Source organism: Oryctolagus cuniculus, chromosome 4 (genome assembly GCF_051225735.1).
Source record: "Oryctolagus cuniculus isolate XC-2025 breed Fujian yellow rabbit chromosome 4, ASM5122573v1, whole genome shotgun sequence".
Taxonomy (NCBI): Eukaryota; Metazoa; Chordata; class Mammalia; order Lagomorpha; family Leporidae; genus Oryctolagus; species Oryctolagus cuniculus.
In genome coordinates this window covers 92488731-92501038 of record NC_142870.1, presented here as the reverse complement: position 1 = coordinate 92501038, position 12308 = coordinate 92488731, and the positions used below count along the sequence as shown (strand labels likewise).

Sequence of the window (12308 nt, the reverse complement as noted above, 5' to 3'; positions counted from 1 at the left end):
CTCACTGAAGTGCTGTTGGAAGTCCTCAAGTTCTTATTAGAGAATGAGAGAAGAATAGTGGGGGAGAAATAGGATTTAAATTTTCAAAAGGGCTAATGACAAACCAACCACACCGGGCAAAACTGAGATGGCCAATGTAAAATGCATAGCACATGGTGGGACTCACTAAGTGATAATTATAATACTTACGGGAACTGTTAATTATCATTTGATAAACATTTGCCTGCAGCTTCTCTGTACCCTGGGACATGAGACAGAGAATTATGCCTGGGTTCTCTTAGTTTGGGGCTCATAATGGGAACAACTGTGACTTTTCTCTCTGCAGTGTCCTGTAATGTAAGGTAATATCCTTCCCAAATAGTGGTCATGCCCAGCCTCATCGTTAGCTGCTCCTTGTGGAATTTGCATTTGGCCTCCTGACCTGGGTTTGAAAGACCATCACCCAAGCAACCCCTCAATGTCCAGACATTTTTGTACATACAGAAATATGGAGAAACTATAATTTATGTGGACCGTGTTGCTAATTCGTGAAGAACTCTTCTGTTAGACAACAAACGTCTCTATACACTCAGTAACTCAGGATTTAGATTCTCATAGACGAGATGGGGAATGTAGACTGGATGATGGTTCAGTTGGCTTAAAAGTAGTGCTTCTGTGGCTATCATTAATGGCTGCTGATGAGCAGTGGCCATGGGGAGAGTCCCTTTCCCCAACTCTAACCCCTGATTTGGATGAATACTTAGAGGAATGCTGATCGCATTTCGGAATAATGTAAAACCAAGAGGAATGGCAAATATTGCCGGAATCAAAGTTCTCTGTAAGCTTAAAGAAGGATTGAGTGAAGAAAGAATGTACCAAAATCAATGTAAAAACCAACCTGTAGGCTCCAAATGCCAAGTGAGGTAGTGGGGAGGTGAGCTAAAGAGCAAGACTTAGAGCAAACGGCAGTGAGCTTGATTTCAGGGCACTCAACTCAGTGGGAGTCATTAGTCTGAGGCTACTAACAATCTGCCAGGACCGTTGGCTGTTTGCTTCATAAAGGTATCTATCGCATACTAGAGAGTCACATGTAGGTTCTTTTAAACAGTGATGTGGGCACATAGGAAAAGGCCCTTGGAGGTGAGCAGGAAACTTAGGGGGCTCACAAACAAGATTATCTCAGGAACGATTCAGAGATAGCTTGGAGAAGAGAAGATTTAGCGGGTGCCATAGTCTTAAAGGATTGTGTTTTTTGGAAACAAGGATAGGAATTTGTTTTACTCTAGAAAACAGAACGGGAACCAGCAGGTGGAAGCTGAGGGGGATAGACAGGAGTTTACACTAATCTAAGTGAAAAGTTGGTCATAATTAATACTTGGTTCTCTGCAGATGCGCTGGCTGGAAAAATAGATCATCATTAGGAATGAACTTCAAAAAGTTCATGGGAAAATGAAATTAAAATATAAGCTTATTTGGCTGCAAAAAATTTGGAAATCCACATATAGTTTTTTATAATATGTGATTTCTATGAACTTTTGGGAGACCTCTCATATTATAGCTTGTGTGAGTAGATGCTGGCTGCCATTTTACTGTTGCTATTGAGTGGAGAACTTGTCAGGCGGAGGGCTGACCTGACTGTCCAACTAAGGACTTTTCTAACTGTGACAGTTTGATGCTAGTTGGGCTCCACACCCCTTATAGAAGGGAACTCGGGCAACACTGTTGGCAGAGTGATAGGAGGGGAAATCTTGCGATCTTCCTATATTTGATTTGCTTTCAGCATTGAGGACATATCCATTTTGGGTTTAGCAAAATAATGAGCATCCTGAAGTGCCCACCAGGTAACATTTACTATTTGAAAAATAGCAGCCTAACTTCAGGCATTGAATTTGAGTGTCTTGTCTTCTGCCTGGCAACCTCAGGGACCCAAGGACGTCCTGGCTTTCCTTCTAGCATTGTTGCACACACTTCCAGGTCCAGCCCTATTTCTTCACAGCAAATGGCACACGGTGGGCACAGCTCTTCTTCCTCATCCACGTGTCCCTGCGATCTGAACCACTCTGCACACTCCCTGCCTTCCGTGTCTTACTGTCTCCTTATCTTCAGCTTCTCCCTGGGGAAGTAAAACAGCAGCACCCACAGCACCATGTCAGTTCAACTCTACTAAGCAAGTGTTTAAAAAGAGAGAGATGGAGAGGGAGTAATTGAAACAGTGTGGACAGGTCCACTCAGGCAGCTTAAGTACCCCCTGCTCATGTGCAGCTGGGGGACAGAACCGGGGTTTCCTCTGCCTGTGGAGGTTGAGCATCTCGTGCAGCCCATATTGCTCCTACTAGAGTAGCATTGCACTAAACCAAAGCCGATTGCTTCCTTTGGCACCTGGAAGAAAACCAGGGGCCTTCTGTGGGGCTGGAGGCTAATCTGGCTGTGCTAGACATAGGGAGCAAACAGTGCGAGGGGTGTGCAAACAGAGCGTGGGGGCTGTGTGTATGGCTGATTTAAAGTAGCAGCACTTTTGTGTGTTTAACATCCAGGTACTGCACATGAATATCCACACAAAATAAGATATTATTTTAACTGAGTTCCAATTCAGCTATTTATGTTTTCATTTCACCAGTAAATACTTCAGTATGTATGTGTAAAAGATAGGGAAACTTTAAAAATAAAAACAGCTTAAGGACAATATTTAAATAATGAGCATAATATCCTTAGATAAGGAGTCAATATCAAGAATTCCCCAATTGTCATATGTATGTGTGTATGTATATAAATGTATATTTGTGGATATTTGTATGTATGTGTATATGTGTGTATATTGTATATGTATAGTTTTTGAAATGGTTTATTTATTCAAATCAGGATCCAGATATTGCTCCCATATTGCAATAGGTTGATGCAACTTTTATAAGAAAGCTGTTTATTTATTTGAAAGGCAGAGTTACAGAGAGAGAGAAAGAGGGAGAGAGAGAGAAAAAGAGAGATCCTCCATCCACTGGTTCACTCCTTAGATGGCTACAATGGCTAGGACTGGAACAGGCCGAAGTCAGGAGCCAGGAGCTTCATCTTGGTCTCCGGTGTGGGTGCAGGGGCTCAAGCACTTGGGCCATCTTCCACTGCTTTTCTAAGGTGCATTAGCAGGAAGCTGGATCAGAAGTGGAGCAGCTGGGATTTGAACCAGGGCACTTATGGATTGTTGGTGTTGCAGATGGTGGCTTTACCTGCTATGCCTTGGTGCCAGTCCCTGACTTTTAAGACTCTTAAAATGCTTTTAAGCAAGAGTTTCTGAAAGGAGGGAGAGTGTTTGGTATAGCAGTTATGACACTGCTTGCGACACATCTCATATCTGAGTGCCTTGTTCCTGATTCCAGCTTCCTGCTAATGTCCACCCAGCAGGCAACAGATGATGGCTCAAGTAGTTGGATCCTTGCCACTCATGTTGGAAACCGGGATTGAGTTTGTGTCTCCTGGCTTTGACCTGTTGTGGATACTTGGTGTGTGAGCCAGCAGACGAGAGCAAGCTCACGCTCTCTCTCTGTCTGTTTTTCTTTGCCTTTCAAAACAAAGTAAAAAGAGTAGGCCCTCAGGTGCGGGATATGGCTCTGCTCTCTGCAGACACAGCGGTGCACAGGCCTGCGGCTGCAAGGGGGCATAGGCGCTCGAAACGCCCACCGCTGCTTTCAGAAACGCTGCTTCTCACCATTTTTGCCTTTCTGCTCTTAAATGAAACTCTGATCTTGAGGTTCGTTGCCTGTTTTGGTGTTTGAATACCAGTCTAAAGCACAAGTCAGGGGTAGAAATCTCAGCTTCAGATCTCCCCCATGAGGCTGGCTACATTTCCATTTCCTGGGCTGTTCTTACAGAACATTGCATTTTTAAGAAGAGTTTGCAGCTTAGTTTAATTACAAATGATCTAGCTCTTCTTCTGGAATTGAGAAGGGACGTGTTAGGACACAGCGCAGCTTTGTGCTTTCCATGCTTTTTGGCCTTGGAAGAAGTAGCTTGAGCATAGGTGGTAAGGAGGAATTTCCTGGTTAAAAATAGGAACAGGATGTCTTGTGATGGGAGCTCCTGCACTCACCAGCCTCTCTGTGCAAATAGCTGAGTGCATGCAGTTGCCCCAGGTGGCACCTAAGCACCCAAGAGCCTGCTGCACACATCACTGTGTGGACGGCTGGGTGAGCTGGGAGAGTCTGAAGAAGCAAAGGCAAAATGGCAATGTAGGCAGACCTGTCTGTAGGCAGACCTGTCAGCCAGGGACCTCCCTAAGCTGCAGTGTGGCAGCCGAGGATATGTTGACTGCAACCGAATTCCACGCCCAGTCACACCTTAAACCCTCCTGTTTTGCAAGCATCTGCACCCCAGAGGCCTTCCTGTGGCCCGTTGCATGCATGCCCCCTGCCTCTCACGGCTTTCCCGGTCCCGGCGTGCTCAGTGCCTTCATCACGGGCGCTATCCCTGCGGCATTGTCAGCTCTTGGGTGAGGGCGTCTCCACTTGGAGCTCTTCACGCCTCCTCACTTAGCACGTTCGTGGGAGTGGGAAGGGTCCGTTGCAACGCCGGGCTGGGGCTGTGTTGGGGACAAGTGTGGGTATTCTTGGGGGAAATTTAAATGTTTGGAGACCTAGAAAATAATTAGCAGTCAGTGCAAAATGGAAGGCACAGACTATCAGGGGACACAAAGCAGGGCTGCCCTTCCCCTCCCCTTTTGAACCTGACCTCTGCCTCCTGTGATGGACAGGAAGCTGGAAAGCGACAGAGCTGGATTCTGACCAGGTCTGTACCTCCGCTCCCCACCTGGCAGCCGGCCAGCCTGAGGCAGGAGCCGTTTGACCTGGGCCTGGAAGGATGGTGACAACTGAATAGGTGGAAAAGAGCAGTGGCCTTGACGTCGGGTTGTTCCCTAGAAGCGGCTGCCACTGGCATTGCGGCTGCCGTCCGCGGCAGGGAAGGGGGCCCGGTGCAGAGCCTGGAAAGCTGACTTCTGCCTCATGGTCCAGGTGGCCCTAGAGGAGGCAGCTGCAGACCCTGGGGAGGTCAAGGAGCCGCTGTCTTCAAAGGCACAGGAGTGCTTTCTCCAGGCAGTGAGCCTCTTCTGGGGCGGGGGCCCCACGAGCACCACTTCCTTGATAGAAAGAACGTGGTGTTCAGGTTGTAAGGCCTGAGAAGAGCTCAGCTGTGCAAGGCCGGGGTTGCTGGTGCAGGGTGAATGGGTTTGCTTGTCTCTTGTGTCAAAGCGGGAGATGGTGTGTGTTGTGGGGTTGGGGTGGGGGGATGCTTTATGCTTTTCAGGGAAGACCACTCTGTTCTAATAGAGGAGCAGTGCATTATGGGGCTGTGCACCTGCTCTGTGGGCCACCAGCTTGGTTCTGAGTTTGTTTTTCTTGTTTAATTCACAAATAGCAGCAGTAAACCTATGCTTTTAAAATCCTGGCATCCTGGCTCACTTTACCCCGTTCCCCTGTAGTCATTGCCTATTTCTGAAAAATATAAGTGTTTTCTTCTTATTATTTTTTAAAGGTTTATTTTATTTATTTAAAAGGCGGACTATAAATTTAATATGTTATCTCAAAAACTAAGAAAAGAAAGAAAAAAAAGAGTGAGGGAAGGAATATCATTCTTAGAATTGTATCTAAAAGCTGCATTGAATCTGTAAAATTAAAAAAAGTTCTGAAAAAAAGGTAGACTTCCAGAGAGAATGAGATCTTCCATCCGCTTTGGTTCAGTCCCCAAATGGCCACAATGGCAAGGGCTGGGCCAGGCCAAAGCCAGGAGCCAGGAACTCCATCTGGGTTTCCCTTGTGGGTGGCAGGGGCCCAAGCGCTTGGGCCATCCTCTGCTCCCTTCCCAGCCACGTTAACAGGGAGCTGGATCAGAGGCACTGGGGCTTGACCTGGCACTCTGATAGGGAATGCCAGTGCCACAGGTGCTGGCTTACCACTGTGCCATAATGCCAGCACCCTATAATTATAATTTATCCTTGATAATATGTTGATTTCCTTTTCCCATGTCACAAACATCTTTAACCATCTTTATAGTGCCTGTAGTGTGTTAATGGCTTCATAGGCTATCATGGGATCTTGTACCATAATTCACTTGTTCCTAGTGCTAGATATTTAGGTTGTTTAAACTTTCTTGACATTATGCTTGCTGTTCCGAAATGTAGGCAAATGCTTATGTTTCTTTTCTAGTTTTCAACTAAATCTTTATAATACATACACTGGTCTTTGGATTTCTCACCTAGAAAGCAATTAGCATTTTAATGAGTGTTGGTGGTTCTCAGCTATTGGTTCCTTTTCTCCCAGCCCCGAGTGATATGTGAGTGCCCCAGTTTTGTCATAAATCACCAGCACTGGGCTTGAACATCGGCTCAAAGTTTTGCTGGGGTAAGAAGATGTCAGGCATTGGTGTGTACTTCCCCACATGCTTCTAGAACACTACCAATGTCATGGCCCAGAGGGGCAGGTGTGGCCACAGGTGGCAGGGGACTGCCCCTCTGGGAGAAGGTGGGTTAAGCTGTGTTTCTTTGCAGACTGATGGTGAGGGCCAAAGCCCAGGACTCACAACCTGCCAGTTGGCCATGGCGCTTCCCTCTCCTCCGGGTCCCACAGTGGCACGGGAGCAGCCCTGAATGCCATTCCCAATCGCAAAGCCCCAGGGAAGGTGTCACCTGCCTTTCCTCCCAGGCCCCTGGTTGCATGTGGATCTGTCCAGGCCTTGGAGTCAGAGAGATGTTTGCCTTGGGGCAAAGTATTTCATCTGTTTTTGTCTCATTTCTTCAATGCCTGTGAGAACGGCATTGTCTGGGGTGCTCCACTTCTGATCTAACTGCCTGCTAATGACCTGGGAAGGCAAGGGAGGATGGCTCAAGTGCTTGGGCCCCTGTACCCATGTGGGAGATCTAGAAGAAGCTCCTGACTGCTGGCTTCTGCCTGGCCCAGCCCCATCTGTTGCAGTCATTTGGGGAGTGAACCAGCAGATGGAAGAATCTCTCCTCTAACTCTGTCATTCAAATAAATAATCTTAAAAAAACTAAATGTAAAGAGAAGATATGCACTGTTACTCAGTTTTACTTTCTACTCCACAAAAGGCCAACCTCTAAGCAGCAGTTCTGTGATTAACTCCTAGATTTTGACCTTCTTAGTTGTTAAGGTGAAGCTCAAGTTCATAGTGCAAGTTTGGGACCTTCAGGAAGCACATGGGTGGCAAATCAACAATTTCATGTGTCTGAATCTTTTTTTTTTTTTTTTTAAGTCTTCTTTTTGAGCTTGTGATGCCTGCGTTGGCAGAAAGGGCGATAGTTCATAGACTTAGCCATTTTGTGACTGCCTTCCCTGGCCCTTGGTGTCAGAAGAAGCTGTCAGGTTTAGTAGCACAAATCAGAGTTGGCTAAATGATAAGTTAAAAACTACTTAAGGGCCGACGCCGTGGTGCACCCTGCCCACAGTGCCTGCATCCCATATGGGTGCCGGTTCAAATCCTGGCTGTTCTACTTCCAATCCTGCAGTAGAAGATGGTCCAAACGCTTGGACCCCTGCACCCAACTAGGAGACCCAGAAGAGACTCCTGGCTCCTGGCTTTGGATTGGCCCAGCTCAGGCTGTTGTGGCCATTTGGGGAATGAATCAGCAGATGGAAGACCTCTTTCTCTCTTAACTCTGCCTTTCAAATAAATAAATAAACCTTCTTAAAAACTCATTCTTGGCTGGCGCTGTGGCTCAATAGGCTAATCCTCTGCCTGTGGCGCTGGCACACCAGGTTCTAGTCCCAGTTGGGGCACCAGATTCTGTCCTGGTTGCTCCTCTTCCAGTCCAGCTCTCTGCTGTGGCCCGGGAGTGCAGTGGAGGATGGCCCAAGTGCTTGGGCCCTGCACCCGCATGGGAGACCAGGAGAAGCACCTGGCTCCTGCCTTCAGATCAGTGCGGTGCGCCGGCCGCAGAGGCCATTGAGGGGTGAACCAATGGAAAAGGAAGACCTTTCTCTCTGTCTCTGTCTCCCTCACTGTCCACTCTGCCTGTCAAAAAAAAAAAAAAAAAAAAAAAAAAACAACAACAACAAAAAACAAACATTTTTTAGGAAATACAAACAAATGGCCAGTGCCTCCCACTCACCACCTTACAGGTGCAGCTCGTCTTCATCGTCTCATCTGCATTGAGATGACTGCCATCCCCATCGTCATCCACGTGGGGGCTGGTCCTTCCCAGGGGTCAGCCACTCTGCAGCTGTGATCTCCTCCTGCCCACCTCTCTCCCCCTGGGGACAGAGGGAGTGCTGTGGTGCTCAGGCCGGGTGCTTGGTGGCGAGTCTGTGATGAACTTGCAGAAATTTGCCCGCGAAGCTCGAATGTGTGTGCACACTAGAGGCAGGTGGCTCTCTAAAGGGAGGCCAGTGCAGTTATGGGAGGACAGGTGAGTGCAGTGACCTCGTCTGAAATGCCAGGGACTTGCCCTTGCTTATGCAGCCTTGTGCTCCGAGCGGAAGTGGGTGTTCCCTCATCCTGGCTCCGTCTTGCCCCTGGGCAGCTTCGCTCTTTCACCATCTCTCCAACCTCAGTCTGTGTCAGTTATCCTTACCTGGGCTTTAGGGTGAGGAAAGTTCTGGGGTGTGTCTGTTGTCTGGGTCAGCTCTGTACTCTCAGCACACCGACAGAAGGGAGATAGGTTTCCTTCCTAAGCCTCGTGCCCTGTGGGACAGACAGAACCCCAGCCCCATCGATTTTCCTGGGATATAGCTGCTTGTGGAGGGGGCACTAAGCAGGTATGTGAATAATCTTTTTATTTTTTTTAAAAGAATTAATTAATGTATTTGAAATAGAGACACACACACATGAACACAGAAGAGAGAGAGAGAGAGCGCTTCCATCTGCTGGTTTACTCCCCAAGTGCCTGCAATGGCCAGGGCTGGGCCAGGCTGGAGCTGGGAGCTGGGATCCAGGAGCTGGCAGCCAGCGGATCAGTCTGGATCTCCCATATGGGTGGCAGCGACCCGAGTCCTTGAACCAGCCAGCAGCTGTTAACTTTTCAGGGTTCACATTAACAAGTAGCTGCAACTGAGGGTGGAACTGGGACTTGGTCTCAGGTATTTTGATTTGGCATCGCAACTGATGTGCTAGTCCAAACATCTGCTGCCTAGGTGAATTATCTTGATAGGAAGGAGCTTTGCTCTTCACCTGTAGGCTTTGGGTCCTTCTGCCTTCTCAAAGTTCACCTGGGAAGTCCAGTCTAACCTAATAATAGTAGGTATTGTATTGTATACTAGGTAATATGCGGGTGTTTTAATATACTGTTTTAAGCACACATACTTTCAGGGTCTCCAACATTTTCTGGGCAGTGTGGCCAGATACTGAAGCCAAAGGTATGACTCAATGATAGGAGAAATTGACTGTCGCCAAGAAACCTGGATTCCGTCTCAGCTGTGTCACGAGCCAGCGGTGCATCTCTGTCCGCGCTAGTGGGCTCCTGTCTTCTCATCTATGAAAGTGGGAGGGTGAGACCGGACGCTGTGTGAGTTCCCTGCTCCTCCCCACCCGCAGTGCGTCGGCTCCGGTCTGAGCGGCGCGCTCCCGTGCCTGGGTTCCTGTTGGAAGCGGGTTGGAATCACACAGTTTGGTGGCACTGTGCATTCTGACTCAGTCTCTTTTCCCAGTGATCATCTGGTCTCCCAGTGACGGAGACCTTACTCTTTCTCTCAAGCACTTCCTAGCTTGTCCTGCCATGGCAGTGAGGTAGGAGACATCCGCCCTTCCGGGTGAGGCCCTAAAGTTTTTATGCTGTGATGGGTGTTTCCAGGTCCGAATCTTCAGTCTGTCCCACCCCAAAATCTGAAATTAGTTTTCAGAGCCACTTTCAAATAATTGCACTCTGAATGTAATGAAGTTGTACTTATCCATTCCTCCTTTTTATTATTAGTGCCAGTTGTGCCCTGTGAAACCTTGGGGTGTATACCAAGTTTGTGAAGATAGTCTCCTGTGTTCCCTTTGTCGTACTTGAGCAAGTGCAAACAGAGGAGCACCACACACTGATAAAATTTGATGGTTCTCTATTACCGGCAGTGGAGAGTATGCTCACGCCCTAAAGCCCAAAGCAACAGGGTTTATAAAGGCAAAAACCACAAAATTGGGAGGGGAATACATAGTTGCTAAGATCAAGGGGGAATACATAGTTACTGAGGTCAACCTGACCTAAAACCTATGCAAAATTAATATCAATTATAATCTTGACAATACCAGTTACAATCTTAAAAATATCAGCTATAATCTTGACATTAATCCAAATATTGTAGGACATAGACAAATCACATTTTTATCATCAACCCAGGTGCAGCCTATCTACTTTCAAGCTTGAGTGATCATGTTAGGAGGTTTCTGTGCTCTGCCAAGTGTGATGTAGTGGACTGCTATTGTCCGAGAGTTTTAGATCACAGTTTCAGACCAGAGTCTCACGGTGGGGGGGAGGGGGGCACCTTCCCAGAATGGAGTCTCAGGTGCTCCAAAACGGAGTCCCTGCCCTCAAGGTGCTACTTCATCTTTACAGGTTTTTAGATTGCATTTTCACCTGCAGGTCTAGGACCATCTCAAATGAATTTATGAGCAGAGTGATGTAGAGGTCAGAGTTCATTTTTTTTTTCTCTGTTAGCTATTTACGCCAGAATCATTTATTTGGAAGACTATCTTTTCCCTACTGAATTGCATCAGTGCCACTGTAAAGCATCAAGTGGCTTCCAGATGGGAGCCTATTTCTGGATTCTGTCCTTGCACATTGATCTGTTTGTCTCTCTTTACACTGAAAACAGTTGCCTTGACACTTGTGGTTTTATATTAAGTCTGGTAAAGTTAAGTATTGTAACTTTCTTCTCTTTCAATATTGCTCTTGCTATTTTAGGTACTTGGTGTTTTCTTACAAATTTTAGAGTTAGCTTGTTGATTTCTGCAAAATACCTTCTGGGATTATGACAGAATATATTAAAGCTATGGGTTAAAGTATTAGTCAGGACTGTACGTAGAACGTGTGTGTGTGTGTGTGTGTGTGTGTGTGTCTTTGCATATATGTATGTGTAGAGAATCTGATGTGCAGTTGGCTAGACCCAGAGAGCTGCTGGTGCAGTTCCAGGCAGAGTCTGAAGAGAGCTGATGTTTCTGTCCAAGTCAGATGGCAGGGAGAAAACCCATGCCCCAACCAGTCAGGCAGGAGCAGTCAGCCTCTTTGTTGTATTCAGGACTTCAGCTGATTGGATGAGGCCACCTACGTTAAGAGGCAATCTGATACACCTAATCTGCTGGTTCAGACCTTAGTCTTAGCTGAAACATCCTCAGGGACACATCGAGAGCAGTATTTGACCGAATGTCTGACACCGGGGAGAGCAGTCAAGTGGATGCATCTCCTAGGTTACTTTGTTGATTTTGGAGGGAATTTGCTTTTTAAAAAAATGATTCATCTTATTTATTTGAAAGGTGGAGAGAGAGCGAGAGCGCGCTTCCATCTGCTGGTTCACTCCCTAAATGGCCACAGTGAAGCCAGGAGCCTGGAGCTTCATCCCAGTGTCCCACTTGGGTGACAGGGTCCAAATACTTGGGCCGTCACCTGCTGCTTTTCTAGGCACATTAGCAGGGAGCCAAAGTGGAAACAGAGCAGCTGGGACTTGAGCCAATGCTCTGATAATGGGATGCTGGTGTCGCAGTCCGAGGATTAACTTGATGTGCCCCAAGTTTGGCCCCCAATTGACATTTTAATACAATGGAACCTTCCAACTCATGATCCTGGGATATAGCCCCATTTATTTAAGTCTTTGCAAATTTCTCTTTTAATGTTTTGTAGTTTTCAGTAAAAGTCTTGGCTTTCTTTAATTAAATTTACTTCTTGGTATTCAATGATTTTAAATTGACATTTAATAATTGCACATGGTGGTCAATATTTTGCTATTATAAATGGCATATAAAGTATGTCCTTCAGCTATTTGTGAGCTTGTACTTTTAACAAATTGTAGTGTGAATCTGGGGGAGAAGCATCATTCTCTTTCCATCAGACAGCAGTGAAGTATAGGAACTGCTCCTCTGGACACAGCCATAAATCATTACTGAAATGTCCTTTACATCTGTTTGCTGCTTTATCATTGCCAAAGCATTTTCTTCCTTTGTTCTTCGCGAGAACTCTCGGAAAGACACAGAGAAGCTATTATTATCTCTGCTTTCATAGAAGGTCATCTAGTCTCAGGGACGTCATCTAAAAATCCTATGGCCAGCAAGCGGCAGAGCCAGCCTCAGACCCAGGACTTTTGTAAAGAGAGAGGTCCTGTTCCCGACACCAAGGTCGCTCTATATAAAGATGGCCTTTTTTT

General features: G+C 46.7%; 1 protein-coding gene across 16 annotated transcripts in view; it reads left to right on the top strand.

The window, feature by feature from the left end:
• Positions 1 to 12308, top strand: part of ST6GAL1 (ST6 beta-galactoside alpha-2,6-sialyltransferase 1) — a 122849-nt gene that overhangs the window by 52027 nt on the left and 58514 nt on the right. The gene's annotated exons all lie outside the window — the stretch shown is intronic.